This window comes from Canis lupus, chromosome 14, assembly GCF_003254725.2.
Source record: "Canis lupus dingo isolate Sandy chromosome 14, ASM325472v2, whole genome shotgun sequence".
Taxonomy (NCBI): Eukaryota; Metazoa; Chordata; class Mammalia; order Carnivora; family Canidae; genus Canis; species Canis lupus.
Window position 1 is genome coordinate 9,007,778 of NC_064256.1, and position 20,462 is coordinate 9,028,239.

Here is a 20,462-nt window from a genome sequence, read left to right on the forward strand (position 1 = left end):
TTGCCCAAGTCAAGAACAAAATGGATCCTAGAGCAGTGCTGTCCAATAGAGTGTGATAAAATGTTCTATACAGGAGCCACTGGCCCCACATGTGGCTGTTGAGTACTTGAATTTGTAACCAGCACAACTAAGGAACTGAATTTTAAATACTATTTAATTTTAGTTAACTTAATGTGTTAAGTGAACAGTGGCGACTGTTTTAGACAGCACAGGTATATAGAAAGACTTTACCAGTTAGGAAAACCTGCCTGCTCTGGGTAGATGTAATCTGTGCCAGAACAGAGGCTTTATTGGGATATAATCAGACTGAGAGGATTAGCTGTTGGGTTGTTTTTATTATTCTTTTTTTTTAGCACAAGGGACAAGAGGAGTCTGCCAAGCTCATATGAAGTCTAGGCCAGTTCACCAGGGAAGTAGACCAAAGGAGTGTTTGAGGCCAAAGCCCTAGTTAATAATAAGGTTGTATTTACTCTGAACGTCTTTATGAACATAACTGTTAGGGAACTTGCTGTGTATGGAAGAGGCTTCTGTAGATGACTAGAAAGAATTCAGGATTTAGGGATTTTGGTTACCTTTCTTTATGCCATGATAAACATTAATTGCATTTGATTATTAAAAGAGGGAGAAAAACTCTTAACTTAGAAAACAAACTGAGGGTTGCTAGAGGGGGCTAGTGGGCTAATTGGGTGATGGCCATTAAGGAGGGCACCTGATGTGATGAGCGCTAGGTGTTATATGCAACTGATAAATTATTGAACACTATATCTAAAACTAATGATGTACTAGAAGTTGGCTAGTTGAATTTAAAATAAAAAAATAAATTAAAAAAAGATGGGGTAGGCCTATATAATAATAGACTCAAAACACACAGGCACCCAAGAACTCATAGAATTGAAAAGCAACATTTTTGAATATGAAAGTACAGCAAATGATAAAAAAACATATATTTAAAAATATTTGTTAAATTAGAGAAATATTTATCATACTACATTTATCTAATATTTATTTATATTAGATTTTGGAATGTTCTAAAATGGTAAGCTTTTATCAGGCTTACCTGGTTAGTTACAGCTAGCATAGCAAATATTAGAATTATGCTGATTTCCTTGAGCTTCCTGTGACTAGGCTTTGGGAGGAGGTGGAATTTGTTCAGGAGTAATTTTGCCTTGTACTCAGAATTCACCCATAATAATACATATCAATATCATATTTTGAACTGTGTGTAGGAGCAGATGTTTGGCATGTTTTCAGGCTACTTTTGGGAATAGTTTCTGTTGAAGAAAGCAAAATACACTTCAGATCCATTCACATAATTTATGAAAGTGAATAGGGATTTCTCATAAAGGAAGAATGCTGGACAGACTATTATATTTAGCAAGATAAAGTGTGCTGTGTGCAAATTCCCAAAGTCAGCCAGTATAGCAGAGGACAAACAGATATTAATACATTCCAGGGGAAGGAGATTAGTTCTCTAGAGAGCAAACATGCAACAAAATAGAAGATTCTCTTGGGGTTTTCTGAACACTTAGATCATCTTCCTGAGACTAACCATTTGTTTTCATTGTTTTTATAAGAGAAAATCTTTTGCAAGAGCCTACTTTACACCAAAGAAAAATGTTTAAATATTGGAATCTTAAGGTTGGGAGGGACTTTCAAAGATTAGTCCCCACCTATTTTATGCTTGAATTACTGTTGCAAAAGCTGTGCCAAGGATCTTCCAGTCAGGGCTTTAATATATCCTGGAGAAAGTGGTTAGTAGCTCTATCCTTTAAGAACTGAGCCATTTCATCTTTGGAGAACTCTTGACACTGAATTACTTTAACAGAATCTAATTCTGCTGCTTTATGCCTTCCATTCATTTGTCCTCCTTGTAACAAATTTTATGATGATCTCTCTATTCTCACCCAAGACATTGAGTAAAATGTTACAACAAATGGAACCTAGGACAGAATCCTCCTATGATGCTGACACCTAGAACCAGATTGATATGGTTCCATTAATTACCACCCTCTGGATATAGCTGTTGAAACTGTTTGTGACTAATATGCCTTCTTATTCATGCACTCAGCTTATTTACTTACCTTCTAATTTTTTTCCCATTAAAGTTTTTAGGGCATTTGAACATGATTATCAGATCTCCAAGGCTAAATGTGCCTGATTCCTTCAAGAATTTCTTGAATATTAATTGATTTGTTGATTTGACTGTTTGTATGTCTCAGATTACCCCTGAATGTATCCAATTTGTCTATATTTATACCTCAGTACTTTGAGGCTGGTCTTGGCAGCACAGAAACAAATGGAGCTTTTGATACTCTTCATATAGATTCTCCTTTCCCCCTCCCTTCTTCTTCCCTTTTTTCTCCTCTCCATACCCTCGCCTCCCTTTCTTTCTTTTTCCCTCCCCTTTTCTCCCACTGATTCTACACTATTTTATTCATTCATTCAATAAATATTCTTTCTACTGTTGATTTGTATTAACCTTTCTAAAGACTAAAATATCTAAACATGGATTGCTACTAAACTGTTGCTACTGTTCATTCTGTACAAGACTACTGTCCTTTTGGACTTAATCACCTCATTAAAAGTTTACTTCAAAACTTTTCATTTTATTATTTTAGCCCTTTCTTCTCACCTGTCAGCCTCTCTTTCAATCCTAATTGAGTCATCTAATATGGTCACTTTCCCTTTTACAAATTTTATGATGTCCTCTTCTGTTCTCACCAGGAAATTGAGTAAAATGTTGAAACAAATGGAACCTAGGAAAGAATCCTTCTATGATACTCGAAACCTGGAACCAGATTGATGTTGTTCTATTAATTAGCACCCTCTGGGTATGGCTGTTGAAACTGTGTCTAATCTGCCTTACTATTCATGCACCTAATTTACTTACTCCACTCCATATACAAGGATAAGTTGAAAATTTCTAGAAGTTTCTCTGAAGGTGAAGTGGGCTAAGTTACTCCTTGACTTACATTTTCTGGAATTCTAGATATTATACTAAAGAAGGAAAGGGTATTTGGCTGTTATTCTTTCCTCCTGAAATTGTTGTGTGGACCTCTTTTTTAAAGGTTTTAAAATTTATTTATTCATGAGAGACACAAAAAGGGGGGCAGAGACACAGACAGAAGGAGAAGCAGGCCCCATGTAGGGGGCCGAATGAGGGACTCAATCTCGGGACTCCAGGATTATGCCCTGGGCTGAAGGCAGATGCTCAACTGCTGAGCCATCCAGGCATCCCTGTGTGGGCCTCTTTGTAGCATATTTTTCTTAGGTAAGCAATAATCTAACAAACACATGAGACTGAGAGAAGAATATTGGGAAAAGTTGAACATTCAGATAATTATTAGAGATGCTAATAGCATTTTTATGGGAGTGCAAAACATAATATCAAAACACTTTGACATATCATGTGAGATTTGCTACTTTCTAATCAGCAGAGGATTTGAAATAATTGCTGTTTTTATTAAAACAAACCAGAATCTCCAAGACACTGCTAATGCTTATTTTTAAATTTTTTCTTATATCTTCCAAGGAACTGAAAATATTTAAAATCAGCAAATACATGAATGACATCAAACTTTAGGAAGTTTATATGTTTTGGGAAAAATCAAAGATTCCCTCAATGATGATAAATCCTTGTGGAAAGGTCACATGAGTCAGTTAGATATTACAATTGGTGAATGGAATTGAAGAATTACAAGCTCAGTCTTTTCCTTATACGGAAAGTAGGGATTGCATTCATTGTGTAATTAAACCTTTAAGATAGATTGGTTAAATATACCATCTTCTATATTTATAGTAAAACAGAAACTAATTTCCTATAATGATATTGCTGCTTCCTTCTCTTTTAAGTTGACAGATATTCTTAATGACCAGTGTCTAGGATGTCATTATTCAGGTGACTGAATTTCATATTAAATTATATTCTACATGTGGAATCATTTAAATTATGTAGACATTTTTGTTGTTTCATGATATCTTGTATTTCCTAGTCTGTAACTAGAAACATGAAACTTTAAGAACATCACAGTTTTGAAAACATTATTGTGGTAAATCTTTAATATATAACAATAGAAAGGAATTTAATATGAGCCAGGACCACGAGAGGTTTCCAACATACAAAAAAATATTTTTGGAAGTATAGATTTCATTAAGTGTGTGAGAGCATTAGTATAAAGTTGAAGGAGGTCATATGCTACTAATGTCTTCATCCAAGGTTCTTAGGCTGAAGGGAAATTGCACCTACCATGAATTTGCTCAAATAATAAGAATATACAAAATCAGCTTCTTTTCCCCAACACTTTACAAAGTACAATTTAAAAATCAAGATGGAAGATAAAAACTTACCACGGGCAGTCTCAGTAATGTGTGGGACCTTGACCATCCTCCCTTCTCTTCTAAATGGAAATTGTGTTTTGTGTTCCTTAAAAGATTCCCCCTGTGCTCCTCAAATCTCAGGATTAGAATTCATATTTATGAAGAAAAGTCTTGGCTTGACACTTCCTGCAGACTGTACTAAATTTTCCTCTGATCTGTTTGGCTCTATCAATGGATTGATTTGTTCTCATCATGTGAGTAACAGCTTTCAGTGGGGAAAGTCCTCTCCAAGGTTAGAATGTAGATGCTATTAAACCAAGCAGAAATATTTTTATTTCATTAATAATAGCCAATGGAATTATATAATGAATCATGAGACTGGGCTATGTTCTAGTTCCAGGGCTTCCAACCTGAGAGCTCTCTTAGCTTTGAGGCATCTGAACTCTGGGTTTCCTCTGCTGCTATCAGATTGACTAGGTCAGTGATTTTTTTTTAATTTTTTTTATTTATTTATGATAGTCACAGGAGAGAAAGAGAGGCAGAGACACAGGCAGAGAGAAGCAGGCTCCATGCACCGGGAGCCCGACGTGGGAATCGATCCTGGGTCTCCAGGATCACGCCCTAGGCCAAAGGCAGGCGCCAAACCGCTGCGCCACCCAGGGATCCCTAGGTCAGTGATTTTTAACCATAATTGCACATCACTGTAGTCTGGGAAGCAAGCACAAATTCACCTCTGTACCTACAGTATTTTATTAGTTCCAGGAAGTACATTTTTTCACATTTTCTCATTTCTGAAATATGGATGTATTTTCTATTAGTTTAATCCTGGTATTATTGCAGAATTTCTTTCTTAGCAGTACATAACATAGTGGTCCATCTTATAATTGGTGGCATCTTAGAGTCAATGAAATGTGGACTGTATCAGAATCTCTGAGGGGGGTGGTAGCTCATTGTGTAGATTTTACAAAAATTTTACCTGTGCATCAAGTGAGTCTGATGCACACTGCTGGCTATAAATACTTTGAGGTAGCTGTTGATATACTTATCCAATTAAGAACAATAATAATAATACACCGATCACTTCCATGCATTACTTTTTTCCCCTTCCAGGCACTGGGCTAAGTACTTTCTATATTTTTATCTCATTTAATTCTCATGGTAAACCTATTGGATAGGTATTATTATGTCCACTAAGTGGAGTAAGTAACTGAGGCTTAGAGAGATGAAGTAGGCTGCCTAAGGACATATAGCTATTAGAAAAGCCAGGATATGAACTAGGTGGGATTGACTTCAAAGCTCTAAGCACTACGTTGTATAGCAGTGGTTCTTAAAGTGTGGTCTGCAGATGAGCATCATCAGCATGCCCTAGGGACATATTAGAAATGCAAATTTCAGAGCTCTATCCCAGATTTAAGGAATTAGAGGGAATGGGAGCCTGGCTCAGTACTGTTTTAACAAATCTTCTGATGCATCCTAAGGTTGAGAACCACTGTTACATAGTATAGAAGTCTCCTATAAAAGGAATAGGAGGCATTGCTAATAAAGATAGAACCTAATAGAGTTTACTGGCTGGCTCATATTGTAATCCTAAAATAATGCCATATTTGCAAGGTTGACTAAGCTTTTAGTTGCTTAATAACAAATAAAATTGCATTTGCTCAAATGTGCTTTAATTATAGTTCCCAGTAGGCAGAACTATGGTAACAAAATATACTAGGCTCTAATGTTTTTTGCATAATGAGAATACTCAAAACATTTAGCACAAATGGATTACAATTCCCCATATAAGATGGGAAGACTCTAGAAGGACCACATGCCTTTGGTCTGACATCCTCTCGTCCTCAATCTTAGTCTAATCCTATTATTTCTTTTCCTCAAAAATACAGAATACAGTGTCTTGTTCCTGAGAGGAACGGGTGAACTGACAGGATTCCTCCTTGTATTATCTTGGGTTGAGAGATTGGTTAAATCTAGCATTTGTAATGCAGATAGAAATAAACAGTTTCTGAACAAAAGCTGATTAAAGAATTTAGTTGAAAAAACAAAGAACTTGCTTGCTTAGTGAAAAAAAAAATTGATTGACATTAAGGAATTAAGCATCCCAAAAGGATAAACATATTTGATTCCAAGAAGAAAAGGCAGTTTAAAAAATAATATACCAAAGGGACAAAGTGTGGAGATGACTGGTGAATATGCTTATGTCTACCCAATATCAATATAACTATTGAAAAGCACAACATTCAAATGGTTTCTTTCTTTCTTTATTTTTTGCTCTGCATGATGTAAAATAAGCAATTTGATTTTCCGCTAAATTGACTTGTTCTTGAATGCATTATTTGACCCATAGTACTGTATTATCCATGGCATTTCCCAGATGACTGAACTAAGTAGATTTCTTATTGTTCTTGCTTTTTTTTTTTTTTCTAATATGGAGATGAAGAGAGTGATAATTGGAAAAGAGGAAAGCACCACATTTGGAACTTGGTAGTGGAGATTTTAGAAGCATAAGTGGTCTTCAGCCTAGAGCTGGTGTTCAGCTGCAAAGACTGGCAGACCCTGCCTCTGCCTCCATGGGCTTATACACACTTAATTAGCACAGATTGGTGTCTTATAAATTGGGCCAAAGTATCCAGGGGCTTTTTCATATCCTGAAATGCTTCCTTTTTGATATCTAACTTTTCTCTGATGTGAGACTTGAATCTCAACATGAATCCTGATTTATACTCAAGAGCTGTTTTCTCCTACGTCTTTCTACCTTAAATGAATCTGTAGACTTCTGCCTTCTATGCTCTAATTCTGTGACTGCCTGTGTCCCTGGTTGGCTTAGATCTCAGTACTGGAAGCCCATATCACCTGTCCAAGCCTATTGCCCCTATTGGCAATTCACTAATTGTGAGATTTGAAGTAACTTCACTCTGGACCTCAGTTTCCTCATCTACTTCATATCCAGTGGTATGTGGATGTATGTGTAGATATATATTTGTACATATGTGTACCTGTGAATTCATTTGAATGAATGAATGAATCAATGTGGATGAAAATAAAATGGAATAATATGTTTCAGACACTTCACAAAGTCTAATATATAAAGTATTCAACACATACTTCTCATTCTTATAGCTTTTTTTCCTATCCCTTGGTTATTTGTTTTTAGCATTGTTACCACCCAGTCCCTGTCCATATAAATTGGTTGCTAGCCATGATCTCTGTTCTATTGACTAGCCTTGGCTACCCCCATCCCACAACCTGCCATTTACAAGCCAACACAAACAGCATGGATCAAGTAGTTTATTTAGAAAAGTTTATTGGTGTCAATTAAGGCTTATTAGCATTGAGCCACTGAATCAAATGGTTTCCTCAATCTGTGCAATATGAAAAGGAAATAAGATTTCCTTCTAACATTCTTTGAGAACTTTTGTGACTGTAGCACAGTCCAAATGTTTAATTTTATTGTTCTGGCTTCCTGGTTTGAGTAAACAGTAGAACTCAGGGAGTACTAAAGCTTAGCCATTTAATGTGGAGCTTTGCCTGCTTCTTAATTTGGGCAACTCTATTGATTTAATCATTGGTTTGGGTTTTCAAAGCTTGGCTTAGGCTTGATCTTTCAATAGCAGTCAGCCAATCTAAGCTATTTGTCATCATTTAACAAGGATGCAGAGGAAGACCTAAAAGTGGTAAATGGATTTGGAAGTCATTGCTGCTAAAACTTGATGGAGTTGGAGGATTAGATTATGATGGATACAGAAATGTTTTATTGACCATGATTTAATGGCTTAACAATTTTCTTTTTATTTCTAGAGCATTTACATACCTCTGAGTTATCTAATAGATAAATCTTAGACAATAGCATTATACCATGATGGTGACACAATGGTAAACTCATATATTACATCTAATGGATATCAAAATGGTAGTTTCTCCAAGACCAAAATATGTCTATGAGACATTTTCATAAGCTGAAGTCATAAAATACATTTACATCTGCATATGTATCGTGTGCATTTATAGGTGCACATTTAACAATGCATGAATATTTATATATTCACACACATGAATTGGGATTTATTATGAGTGCTGAATATGGAATTGTAAAATCATAGAGGCTTAAGGCAGTTTCTTCAAGACCTACTTTTGCTTGATTATGATTTATTAATTTAACCTTTAGCCAGTTTTAAATTAACAATACTGTTCTCTTTGAAGAGAGGACTATTATTTCCAAGCTTATTAGGACTATATATGAATTCAAAACCTATTTAAGACTCTGATTTGGATTAAAGAAATAATATGTGAAATACTGTAAGTTTCTAAACATGAAGGCTGATTGGCATTTTTAGGGATGCAGTTGTATTTGGGAGCAAAAGGAAAAGATGATTTCCTAAATAAAGAGGAAATGAAGAAGCAAGGCCTTGTAATGTGTCTGGGATTAATGTATTACTATTTTTTTCCCAAGGAGGATCAATTTAAGAGGTTTGCAGATAACCTTAGCTTATAGAGTTCCTATTCTGGCATAGGTTATTATTGTTTGTTGAATTGGTAGAATTATCTATGTTATGGGCTGTGTGTGTGTGTGTGTATAAAATCTCATATATCTTGAGCATTATTGGGAATAAATGAGGCAATGCCAATAACTACCAAACATCCACCTCACCTATGGCCTTAATATAAGATATACTTATGGTCTAGGCATTCTGTGATCAGATGAATGAGTCCAACAGCAGATGTAGCATGAAGGAGTCTCATGGAACAGGGCTCCACCTTGTAAGGTTCTATTTTTTTATGTCCCAGGGGAGATTGGGATGGTGGGATTGGGCCCCAGGAGCGACATTTAATCATTACAGCAGACATGCAACAGCCCTGGTCTGTGAGCAATGAGTTCTTCACTCCTTCTCCGAACCCTTGTCCCTGCCTTATCATTCTTGTCCTTCAGAGCAGGCCAGAGCCACAGTATTCTGTTTCTCTCAAAGGTGATTCTCTTATTTGCCAACTTATTTTTTTCTGAAGATCTAGGGAGAGCGTTGTGCAGCACATTATTATTTCTATTGGCCCAATTAGGTCTGTATTTCTTAGGAAGGTAAGTTTAGCAGATCAAGTTTCCTGGCTGAGTCATGCTGACCAGTGTATTAGTAACTCCAATTATTTTGCTATTTGAACAAAACATGTTCACTCCCCTAATACTCAGTGTAGAAATCATGATATATATGCTTTTCTCTTTCAAGGGGAGAAAATCATAATGTTACTTTGTAGGGAAATTTCCAGCATACAAGCAGATACTTGCTGTTTCTCTTTCCTTTTAAAGTGAAATAATCAGTTTTAAGAAATCTCTGTGCACCCTTGCTTAATGCATAAATCTTTTTTGTGTGTGTGTAAATCTTTTATTCTTGTAGAAATATATTTTGGTTCTTGGTTTGGTTCTATGAAATGCCATTTTCTGTTTTAATATAACTTGAAGAATATTTTGGAGTACTTACCATGTGCCACACATTGTGCTGGGGCTGGAGATAGGAAAGCAAAAAAGACATGAAACTGCCCATAAGTAGCTCATAGTATTGCAAGAAAAAAATTACAATTTTGTGCTTACTTGTCTATATGAGTAAGTGTAACAAGAAGCTTGTCTGTAGTATTCCAGGTGACACATACAGAGGGGCTGTGGGTAATAGTCAGGGAGGTTTCATGAAGGAGGACCATTCTGAGCTCATTTTGAGCAAATAAGGGAATGAGGATATACTAGAAAAAGAACCTAGGGTAGGGAGGGTGCTGGAGACATATTCTTATTTTACAACTATAGTAGATAAATTGGAGAAAATGTCCTAGAAAGCTTATACTAAGAACCATATTTGACAGTGGAAAAATAGATTCAAGAGCATTTGTGCTTATATAACAAAAAGACTCATAAACTTGAAATAAGTCTGAATTACTATGCTTTTCTTCACAAATATAATTGAATAACTCTGATAATCTTTTAGTATATAAAGTGCATCAAGCTAATAGATTAAGAGCTTCACTTATGAATGTCAGTTATTTTTATTTATTTAGATAATATATTAAGAATTTTAAATTTTCTATTAAAATTTTCTTTTCCTTTAATAGACCATTTTCCCCCATATATAGGGCAAAAGCAAATTGTGGCTCAACATCTATTAGAAATTATAAAATCTGAATTCAGTTCTGATTAATGAGGTTTTTATAGTATGGGCTAAAATGCCTTTTGCTCAGGTCACAGAAAACCGCTTAATGGTCCCCATTCAAAAAATACTCGCTAGTCCTGAGCTGATGGCCTTTAACAATCTGTATCAGCTAGCACATGAGTACTTAGCCCTTTATCAGTCTACTAATTGGTGTTCTTTCCCTTTCTGTTATCCTGTTGTATTTTGTTCACATTTTTATTTGAGTGGTTTTCACAACGTTGTGAATACTTGTTGTAATGTCTCTCTTGCTCTCATACAAGTTATGAGCTCCATTGTTGCATCTCTTGACATTTAAATAAGCAAGTGGTGACATTCCTGTGTTTGTTAACATTCTCTATACTGTTTTTGATAAGTTGTTGTCAACTTTGGCTGCTCATCACTTGGAAGTTTAATAAATATTGGTGTTTGAGTCTTATTCCCAGAGATTCTTAGTCATTGGTTTGAGGGTGGTCTGAGCACCCAGATTTTTAAAAGCTACCTGGGTGATTCCCATGTGCAGTGAGGTTGAGAATCACTGATCTAGACCTGTGCTATCCGATATAGTAGCTGCTAGCCACAGATGGCATTGAGCACTTGAAATGTGGTTTGTCTGAATTGAGAGTAAATACATATACTAGATTTTTTAATACAAAAATGTATCCAAGGGCAGCCCAGGTGGCTCAGTGGTTTAGCGCCACCTTCAGCCCAGGGCCTGATCCTGGAGACCTGGGATCGAGTCCCACGTCAGGCTGCCTGCATGGAGCCTGCTTCTCCCTCTGCCTGTGTCTCTGCCTCTCTCTCTCTCTCTCTCACACACACTCTCTCTCTGTGTCTCATGAATAAATAAATAAAATATTTTTAAAAAGTATATGATATCTCAATTTTTATATGATGACATGTTGGAATTGATAATATTTCAGATATGTTGGGATAAATAAATTTACTTAATTTATATTAATACTTTAATAATAATGATAACATTTAATTTCACCTGTTTCTTTTTACTTTTACTAGAAATCTTAAAATTACCTATGTGACTTGCATCATATTTCTATTGAGCAGCTCTGAACTTGATGAGTTTCTAAGTGGAAGGAACAGAGATGTTTAACAAAAATACATGCTCAAATGCTTTCTGGAAAGTTAATTGTTGGTGTTCATGGTTTGTATGATATTTGGTAAAAAAAACTTCCTCTATCTAGCTATATATATTTAAAATAATTCAGTCAATTGATACTATTGATTGCACAAGTTGTAGAAATTATTGTGCTGAGAAGAGAAATAATGCTTGTGATTAAAATGGAGATAAGCCAGAGACTCGATGGTATCTGTGTGTAAAAATGAAATAGAGTTGTGGAAAATGAGATAGTTATTTGAAACTGACCAAAATAAGGGGGAATTGAGAATATAGAGTGCTATTTTGTCATTACAATTGTGTTATAGGGAAAGTAAAACCATTCTTCCTAAACTAGAGTCTATCCGGTGTTTAAAACAACAACAAAACCCTGAGTGAGTTACTTGGTCTACATACAGAAGGGATGAATAAATTGTTTACATAAATGTATATAAATATTTATGTATGTTTACAAAGATTGGAAAATGATATATAGAAAGAGAATTAGGGTCAAAGATGTCCGAGTTTTCCATGAAAGGAGAGATGGCAATGGAGTTGAGACCTTAGGCAACATAACCTGAATACTGTGCGTAGAATAAGTTTTAGGGGAGAGTTTGACCTATAGGGCAAACCACTGGACAGAGCAACATGTGGGTGGTAGGAGTAACGCATTTACTGCAGGCTTAGCTGATCAGGTTATTATGGTGGGCAACATTTGCTCTAGCCCCAGGTATTCAAAGTAAATGATGTTAAGTGTTTTGAGCAGGCTCTTATTGAAGGGGATTGGTTTAAAATTGGAAATTGCTAACTGTGAGTTATTAAGAGACATAGTATCCATAAATCAATTATGGTGCATTATATTCTACTCCATTGCCAGCATTCATTTAAACATAAACTACTGTATGTTCTACTCACAGTAGTACAAATCAAAAGTTTAGGCTACTTGAACTTATTCTACAGTGTTTGTCTTTTGTTGAAAGAAATTAAATACTTCTTTTGGTTTGGCTTTTGTTAAATTTTTGAAGGGTAACAGATTTGTATTCAGCAAATTCCTAGGGCTATAATCTTATTTTTGCTTTGCTTCTCACATCCTGACCTTATGAAGCAGCATAGGGTGTTTTGAAAAGCTGGCCTTCGGCATCTGAACAGACCTGGTTTGAATATTGTCTCTATCACTTACTGTTTGACCTTGGTCAAGTCAGGGATTGACCTACCCAACCCTTAACTTCCTTGGCCCTAATACCTATTTTGCAGGACCACTTAGGGAAGGAAATGTAAAATGCATTTCCTAGCACATGGTAAGTTTTTATAAATACTATTATTATTATTATTATTATTATTATTATTATTATTAAAGTCGAAAAGCATTCTGAGCAGGACAGTATTTTGTATAATCAAAAATTATAATTAAAATTAGTATTTTATATGTCAACATTATTTATACTTTTAGCCCCCAGATTTTGGAAGGAGGAGAGGAGGGGTGTAGAGAAGGGTTGGGAAGGGGTCATCAGCAAGAAAGCTTCCCCATTTATAGTTTGGACCTCTGGGGAGTTGAATTGAATCTCTTCTAGGATGGATACAGAGGAATATTGAAGACCTGAACAGTTGAGTAAGGAGGTAGAACAGAGCTGGATGATCCTCCTGTGATGGGGCAGCAGAGCCCAGCAGTGCTTGACTAGCAGATGTGCAAGCAATAAAGGCTTGTGGAGGGAGGCACTTTCTCTACCCTCCTGCCAGCCTGGGACGAGTGCTTTTTTTCAAGTTCCTGGGACTCTATTAATGTACTCCCTGTGAGCAAACATGACAAAGATATATCAAGAAGCACCTGCTATGTGGTGTTCGGAGGCAGGAGTAAGCCAGCACTGCTTACCCAGAACCTGGCTCATAGTAGGGATGCGATAGGTATTGATATGATCCAAATGAATGCACACCTCCTATGCTTTACAGTCCCCATGAGTATCTGGAGCTTGAACAATTCAAGCTAAATTCTTGACAAACGAGAATCTTGTTATATTCCTTTATACATGGTGAGAGTGTAAGAGAGGAAAAGAGAATGGAAATCAATGATAAATTAAGCAAAGGGTATTAACTTCCAAAAGACAAGGCCTTTAAATGCCTCTCAAAATTTTGCATTTGCTTGTTTTACAAAATGCTTTGATCAATGAAATTCAGTAGGAGAGGAGTTTCACACTTAGCAATTCTTTCTCCAAAGCCTATTTAGGATGAACCAGAAAATCTTTCACTTTTTTTTTTAAGCTTAACCTTTTTACATAGAGAAAGGATTTCTGTTATCTTCATTTAAAGTAAGACTTAGATAACTAAGATCAATTGAGTTTTGAGAGCTATCTACTTTGTCCTTTAGCTATGATAATACGGCCAGAACTGTCTTTATGAAAATGAGGAAAGAATTGTTTGATGTGTGAATATTTGCAAGAGAAGGACTGGCTCCAATTCTAGGCATCACATTTGTTTATGTGTCAGTCATCCATAATAATGAAGGAGAGGTATCTCCTGGAGGTGGGAATGTTCTTTACTGAATTTTAAGTATTGCTAAATAATTTTGGAGGGGGATTTACAGTATCACTCAATTCGTATAAGAAGTGGGAGTAGCAGGAAAAGAACAGTTAAATGTCACTGTTTTCAAAATAGGAATAGTTTAGATTTTAAAATCTATCTGCTTAGAATGACATAATCCAATGACATTCACATATTTCAATTCAATTTCTTTTTTTATGTGTATCTGGGAAATAATCATACATAAATATTTTTTCTGGGCCTAGACCAAAGCGAAATTTAGATCCCGGTTTATTTTTATTTTTATTTTTTTAGATGTATTTATTTATTTTAGAGAGAGAGTGTGTGTGACAGGAGGGTGTAGGGCAGAGGGAGAGAGAGAGAATCTCAAGCAGACTCTCCATTGAGTGGGGAGCCCAATGTGGCACTCAATCCCATAACCCTGAGATCATGATCTGAGCTGAAATGAAGAGTAGGATGATTAACTGACTGAGCCACCCAGGTACCCCTAGGTCTCAGTTTAAAGTGCTAACATTTCCTTGGGTCTGCCCAGAATATATTAAGATGATTGTCTCTAGCTATGTCCTGATAGTCATCTTCTCAGAAAATGTAACTTCATAGACTATAAAATGATTTCATTTTAAATTCTGAACCGGTATTCTAAGAATAATGTCTTTGGATGGGAATATTTCCATTAATTTATTTTTTTATTCCTGTTCTAATATTGTCTACTTTTCGAAAACTAAAGCTATATTTCTGTTTTATGCATTTCTTCAAAAGCTAAGGCATCTCAATTGTTTTTTTAGTAAGATGGATTTACTGATTGATTGATTGATTGATTGATTCTTTGAAGAAGACTGAATGAAATAGCATTATATCAGTAGAGCTGTCTTCATTTGTAAAGACCCCTGATAACTGTGATATCATCTCACTCTGTTCTGATAACAAAGATGATGCATCTCTGCAGCAGATTTTTGTTTTTTCTCACTACCAGTTGCCAAGATCTTCTCAGGGTAGAAAAATTGGAAGATTGATTGGTGTCCTTTTCTTATTTATTGATTTACTTGGATTTCTAGCTGACTGATGTATGTGTAGCATCAGATACCATGGATTATGTGTGTGAGAAGAAAAAATAAAGAGCTCAATAATAAAAATAATAGGAACTACCCTTTCTTAAATGCTGGCAATTTTCTAGGCACTATAGCAAGTACTTTATACATATTGTCTCTTTCAGTCTTTTCAACAATTCCATCTTCAGATGAGGAAGTCGAGTTTAGAAAGAATAATTAATTTATTCAATGTCACACAGCTAATGATTGATGAAACTGGTTTCAACCTAGGCTTATCTGAATTTAGAACTCAGACCAGATGGCATCTGATCAAATAATGATTTATGATCAAATTGAGCTCAAGATATTTGAGTCAGGTATTTTACTAGGCACCATGTGGAATGCAAAGATCACAGGTTTAGAGTCCCTAAGAGAAAAAGAAATATACACAAATAAATAATAATTGTAAGCAAATATTACAGGCAAATTTTAGGTTTTTCCCTTTTGCCAGAAATCTCTGGATCTTTCAGCCTTTTCTATCCAAAATTTGGGTTCCATGCCCTTTAGTTCAAATGGAATATAATGACAATATAAGTTTCTAAGACTTTATCCCAAGCTCAGGATAATGTTGCCATCTTTAAAACAAGGAATCAGAAATAGTCTTTGAATGATTTCCTTTGTTTCTCAGCTTCACTTTTGTCAATTTGCCTTTAAACACTCCATCTTTCCCCCTCTTCCAGGCCTCTGACATTGCTTTAGCTTGGGGACTTTCCATCTCTGGTCTGGTCAATTATAGTTTTCCTTCTAGCAGCTGGCACCATGCTCTGTAGTGTGTCCTTAAGACTTCTTCATTGTGGCATTTTTCTCTCAACTGAAGATCACACCAAGCCAGTCCTTACAGCTGGATAGATCTACTCTTTTTCCAAGTGTCTTCCTAGGGTTACTCCTATGAACTTACTACCCTCATCTCCTTTCATCTTCTAGCTTTCTTCTTCCATCTGCCCACATTAGATTTCACCATATTGTGTTTTGGATGCTTGTTGAGGAGACAATAAAGTAGATTTTGAGTCTAAGTGTATTCTCCATGCAGATCAGTCCTTCACAGTTTTGATGACATTAGACAACTTTACTGAATGTACTTTGTGAAATACACTGGGTCAGGTGCTATTTGGTATTTCAGTACGCGAGGTTGAGCATAGACAGTAGACAATGCCTCTTTTCCATGTAATTCTTCTTTAAGGGAAGAGGTCCCATTTTGTCTCTAGATGTAGAGGGGACTCTTCTATTACAGGTTTCTGCTTTTTTTTTTCAGCTCTTATGTTTCAATACTTACTAATTTTGTTGAGCTCTCTGATAGAAAGCTTTGTTACCTTCTAGGCACAAGCTTGCTCTACATCAGTGCCGTGTCCTGATCCTTGTCAGGTGCTAGAATCATCTGTGGAACCTTTAAAGAGTGGTCACACAGTAGTCTCTCCCCTGTGCCTCTGATTCTGTGATTTGTTATTCAGGATTGAGAAAGGTGCACGTCTTCATTGGAAGGTCTCCCATTGCATGGATTATTTTTCTTTCTCCAGGTCTATCTTCATGATTCATTTTCAAACTAATAGTAAGCTCTACCTTGGGTGAGGAATACTATTATGAGAGAGAGGAAAAGTTAAAATTTCCAAGTTTAATTAAGTCTAAGAATAACCTTTGCTTCTAGTATATTCTATGGAGAATTCTGACATGATTCCTACAGGGTTAATAAAGAAACTGCTCGGAAGTAATAAAGGAATCAAGTTGTGGCCTCTTCAGTTATATTTTTATTTCAAAAGGGAATGCTGAAGAAGAGCACAATGGAAATTAGCCTTTATTGAACATCTACTAACTGTCAGACACTATTTTTGGTGGTGTTATATACACTATTATGTTTAATCAAATAAGAAACTCTGAAGTAGACCTCATCATTTGCCTTTTTTTTTTAATTATTTTTTTTATTTTTTTATTTATTTATGATAGTCAGAGAGAGAGAGAGAGAGAGAGGGAGGCAGAGACATAGGCAGAGGGAGAAGCAGGCTCCATGCACCGGGAGCCCGACGTGGGATTCGATCCTGGGTCTCCAGGATCACGCCCTGGGCCAGAGGCAGGCGCCAAACCGCTGTGCCACCCAGGGATCCCTCATTTGCCTTTTATAAATGAAACTGAGGCTCTGAGAAATGAAATAATAGGAACAGAGTGGAGTCCACAATACATTGTGTTTTCTCTCATCATATTTCTTCTTTGGAGACTTTCAAACCTCAATGGTAGCTTTCTATGCATCTTTCTCCCCTTTGTTCTCTAAATAAAACTAATAATACTTGATTTTATAGGGATAAGCTTAAATTTTAGAAAGTATTTTCACATGTACATTTTTGTTCCTATAGCTTTAAAATGCCACTTATTCTTAGATAGTTGGTAGTATAACAAAATTGCCTGAACTTGCTTCTCTCTGCTGAGCAGGTCACACATACATGTGCAAAGGCTGCCATTTAATCTGCTCAGTTCTCAACTTGACGGCCTCAGATTTCTCTTAAAGATTACTATTAAAATGGGAATGTGAGACTAGAACAGAGTTCCTATAATCACTGAGAATCCTCTTCAACAAACAACAGTGTATACTTGTGAAATTGATGAAGTTGTCAGACTGGTCTCTCATTAAAGAAATTAGGAGGGGAATTTTAAGGCCTTATAGAGAGTCACATATTCTTTAGAGGCAGCACAATTAAGCAGCAATATAATGAAAAAAAATTCCCTTAAAATGTTGGAATCTGGAGTTTATCTGATTGACTAGTGAAAAAGACCCACTGGGATTTGTTAACAGGAAGACAGACTTACACTGACAGGAATAATTAATCTCTTGAGTCCAGATAAAGACAAAGGACTCATTTGAGTCTGTGGGATACCCTCACATACCTATGAATACAGCTATAAAGACAGTGAATCATTTATGTTGATCCTGGCTCCAGGGAAAAAGGAATGGTCTTTGGAAACCGCTGATGTAACTGGAAACTTAAGGCCCCCTTTATTTGTTAGTTTTTTTATTCATCTAGTCAGCAGAAAGAATGAGTTGATAGTGATTCAAACAAGTTTCATAGAGAACCTTTCTGCTGTTCTCGTTTTTGCATCTAGCCAAGAGGAAAATATTATTTTATAGCTTTTGTATTGGTGTTGATGGGTTCTTAGAAGACTTCTTGAGAACATGAAGGTGGAAGGGGCAGATAGGACACTTTGAAGAGAAAAGCTTAAATATTGGCTGCTATCCAGGCACAGGTAATCTTGGCAGGGCTTGTAAACCAGCCTCTAGACAAATATTTCACTAGAGGTCCCTGTCAATTCCTTTTTTTTAAGGGCTAGTGATAAGTGTGTTCTTAATTTACATATTTTCCTTTTCCTCATTTTTGTTTGGGCTTATCTCACTTGTTTCACTCCAATTCTTTTGCCTTTTATTCTGAGTTGAAATGAAAAATGAAATGTATAAAACACTGGAAGAAAATTCTGTAAGCGTTCCTCATTCTGAAGCCTGACGGTAATTATTATTAAGGGATTACAGGAAAATCTTACAGTGTAATTTAGGAAGTCTCAATTTATTCACACACTCTTCTTCTCCCTCCACCTTGCTCAGCAAAGACATTTTCTATCTTTCTGATCAAACCAAACTTTGCTTATTGACTTATTTGCTCTTTCAACAAATACTTTATTCAATGCAAACATAATAAGAAAATAATTACAATAATAAGAGCAAGCATTTATTAGATGCATAATATTCTGCTAAGCACTGTATAGATTGACTTACTTCCCACAACAACCCTATGAGCAGGTTCTAATAATTATTATCCCATTTTATAGATAAGGAAAGATAACTAGAAAAATTAAATAAATTGCTTGAGTACCACAGTGAGGAAATGGTGGATTTATAGAAAAATCCAAGCCTGGAAGTTAAATTATAGCATTACTTATTAATTTCTCAGAAAGGGGAAGGGGAATTGGCAGATAAAATATAGGATGCTCAGTTAAATTTGAATTCCAGGTAAGCAATGAGTAATTTTTAGTGTAGTTATATCCCAAATATTGCATGGGACATGGACATCTGTATATTTATTTGCTAGATCTGGCAACATGAGGAACATTTGATTACAGAATCATTTTTAATCTGGGAAGTTCATTTAAGGCCATTTAGCTCCAGTGTCTTAGTACACAGGTGAGGAAAGGCTCCAGGAGGCTTAAGATTTTCATGTTCCCATGCCTGGCAACAAAGTGAGGTGTAGGATTTTGTCATGCTGCCTCTCTTAATTCCTCAGCAGTTTTTCATTTGACTAGATTTCCTCTGTTATTTCTAAGTGGTATCTCCTGCCTTTTATTCTGAATTGTTGTCTGGAAAGCAAATCTTTGCAAGCACTTTGCCAATAATAACATGAACAAAAGTGGAGGGAGAGGAGGAAGAAGCAACAAGTAGGGGTTATTGGCTGCCCCTGTGTGCCAGCAACACACAAAATTCTTTCCATATGGTATCTGCTTCAGTAGAAACAAGAGGCATGAATATAATGGCATATATTAAATATCTACTTGTCCTAGTCAAGTTTCTTTTAAGACCTTGGCCAGGGGGTCCAATTTGAATGACTACTAGTGTTACCAGCGAATGAATAAATAGGAATGCATTTTATAAAGTAGTCTTCCTTTTAGCAGATAGTAAATTAAAATGTTGTATAATCCACTGGAGTTCAATATTGGGTCATTTTCTTCAAAGAAGAGAGAGGTATTAATTAGTCTGTTGCTTGGAGGCTTCATTATATATGCTTCATTCCCTTTGCTGTTGTAACAAACAGTTCCTGGGCGCTCAGGCCCTGACTGATTAACTTGCATAGCTGCCTCTTGATATCTCTTCTTCTGACAGACACCGTTAAATAGGGGAGAGAATAGGATAGAGGAGTAGAAAAAAGAAAAACAACAACAACAACAACAAAATGAAACCAAACCTGGCTTTATCATGATGTGAGAAAGCAAATAAATGCAACATTTCAGCGGATGAAAGTAAAATAAACTGCCCTAATTTTCCATTTTAGCCGTAGGGTTCATTTGGGCTTCAAATCAAATGTATTAGAGGTTTTTCCCAATTAGAGTTGAAAATAACTAAGAGATGTTAAGAACTTCTTAAGGTCCTTTCTTTGGGAAGGGGTCAAATGCCTCTGCTAAAACTGGAATATTAAGATTGATTATAGCTGAGGAATAGAAACTTATTATTTATTTATTTATTTTTCAGAAACTCTTAAATGTGTTGAATACAAGGGGCAG

At 35.9% G+C, this 20,462-nt stretch overlaps 1 protein-coding gene across 7 annotated transcripts in view; it reads left to right on the forward strand.

Moving 5' to 3' along the window:
* The window catches only part of GRM8 (glutamate metabotropic receptor 8), a 731,467-nt gene that overhangs the window by 265,035 nt on the left and 445,970 nt on the right, over positions 1 to 20,462 (forward strand). The window lies entirely within an intron of this gene.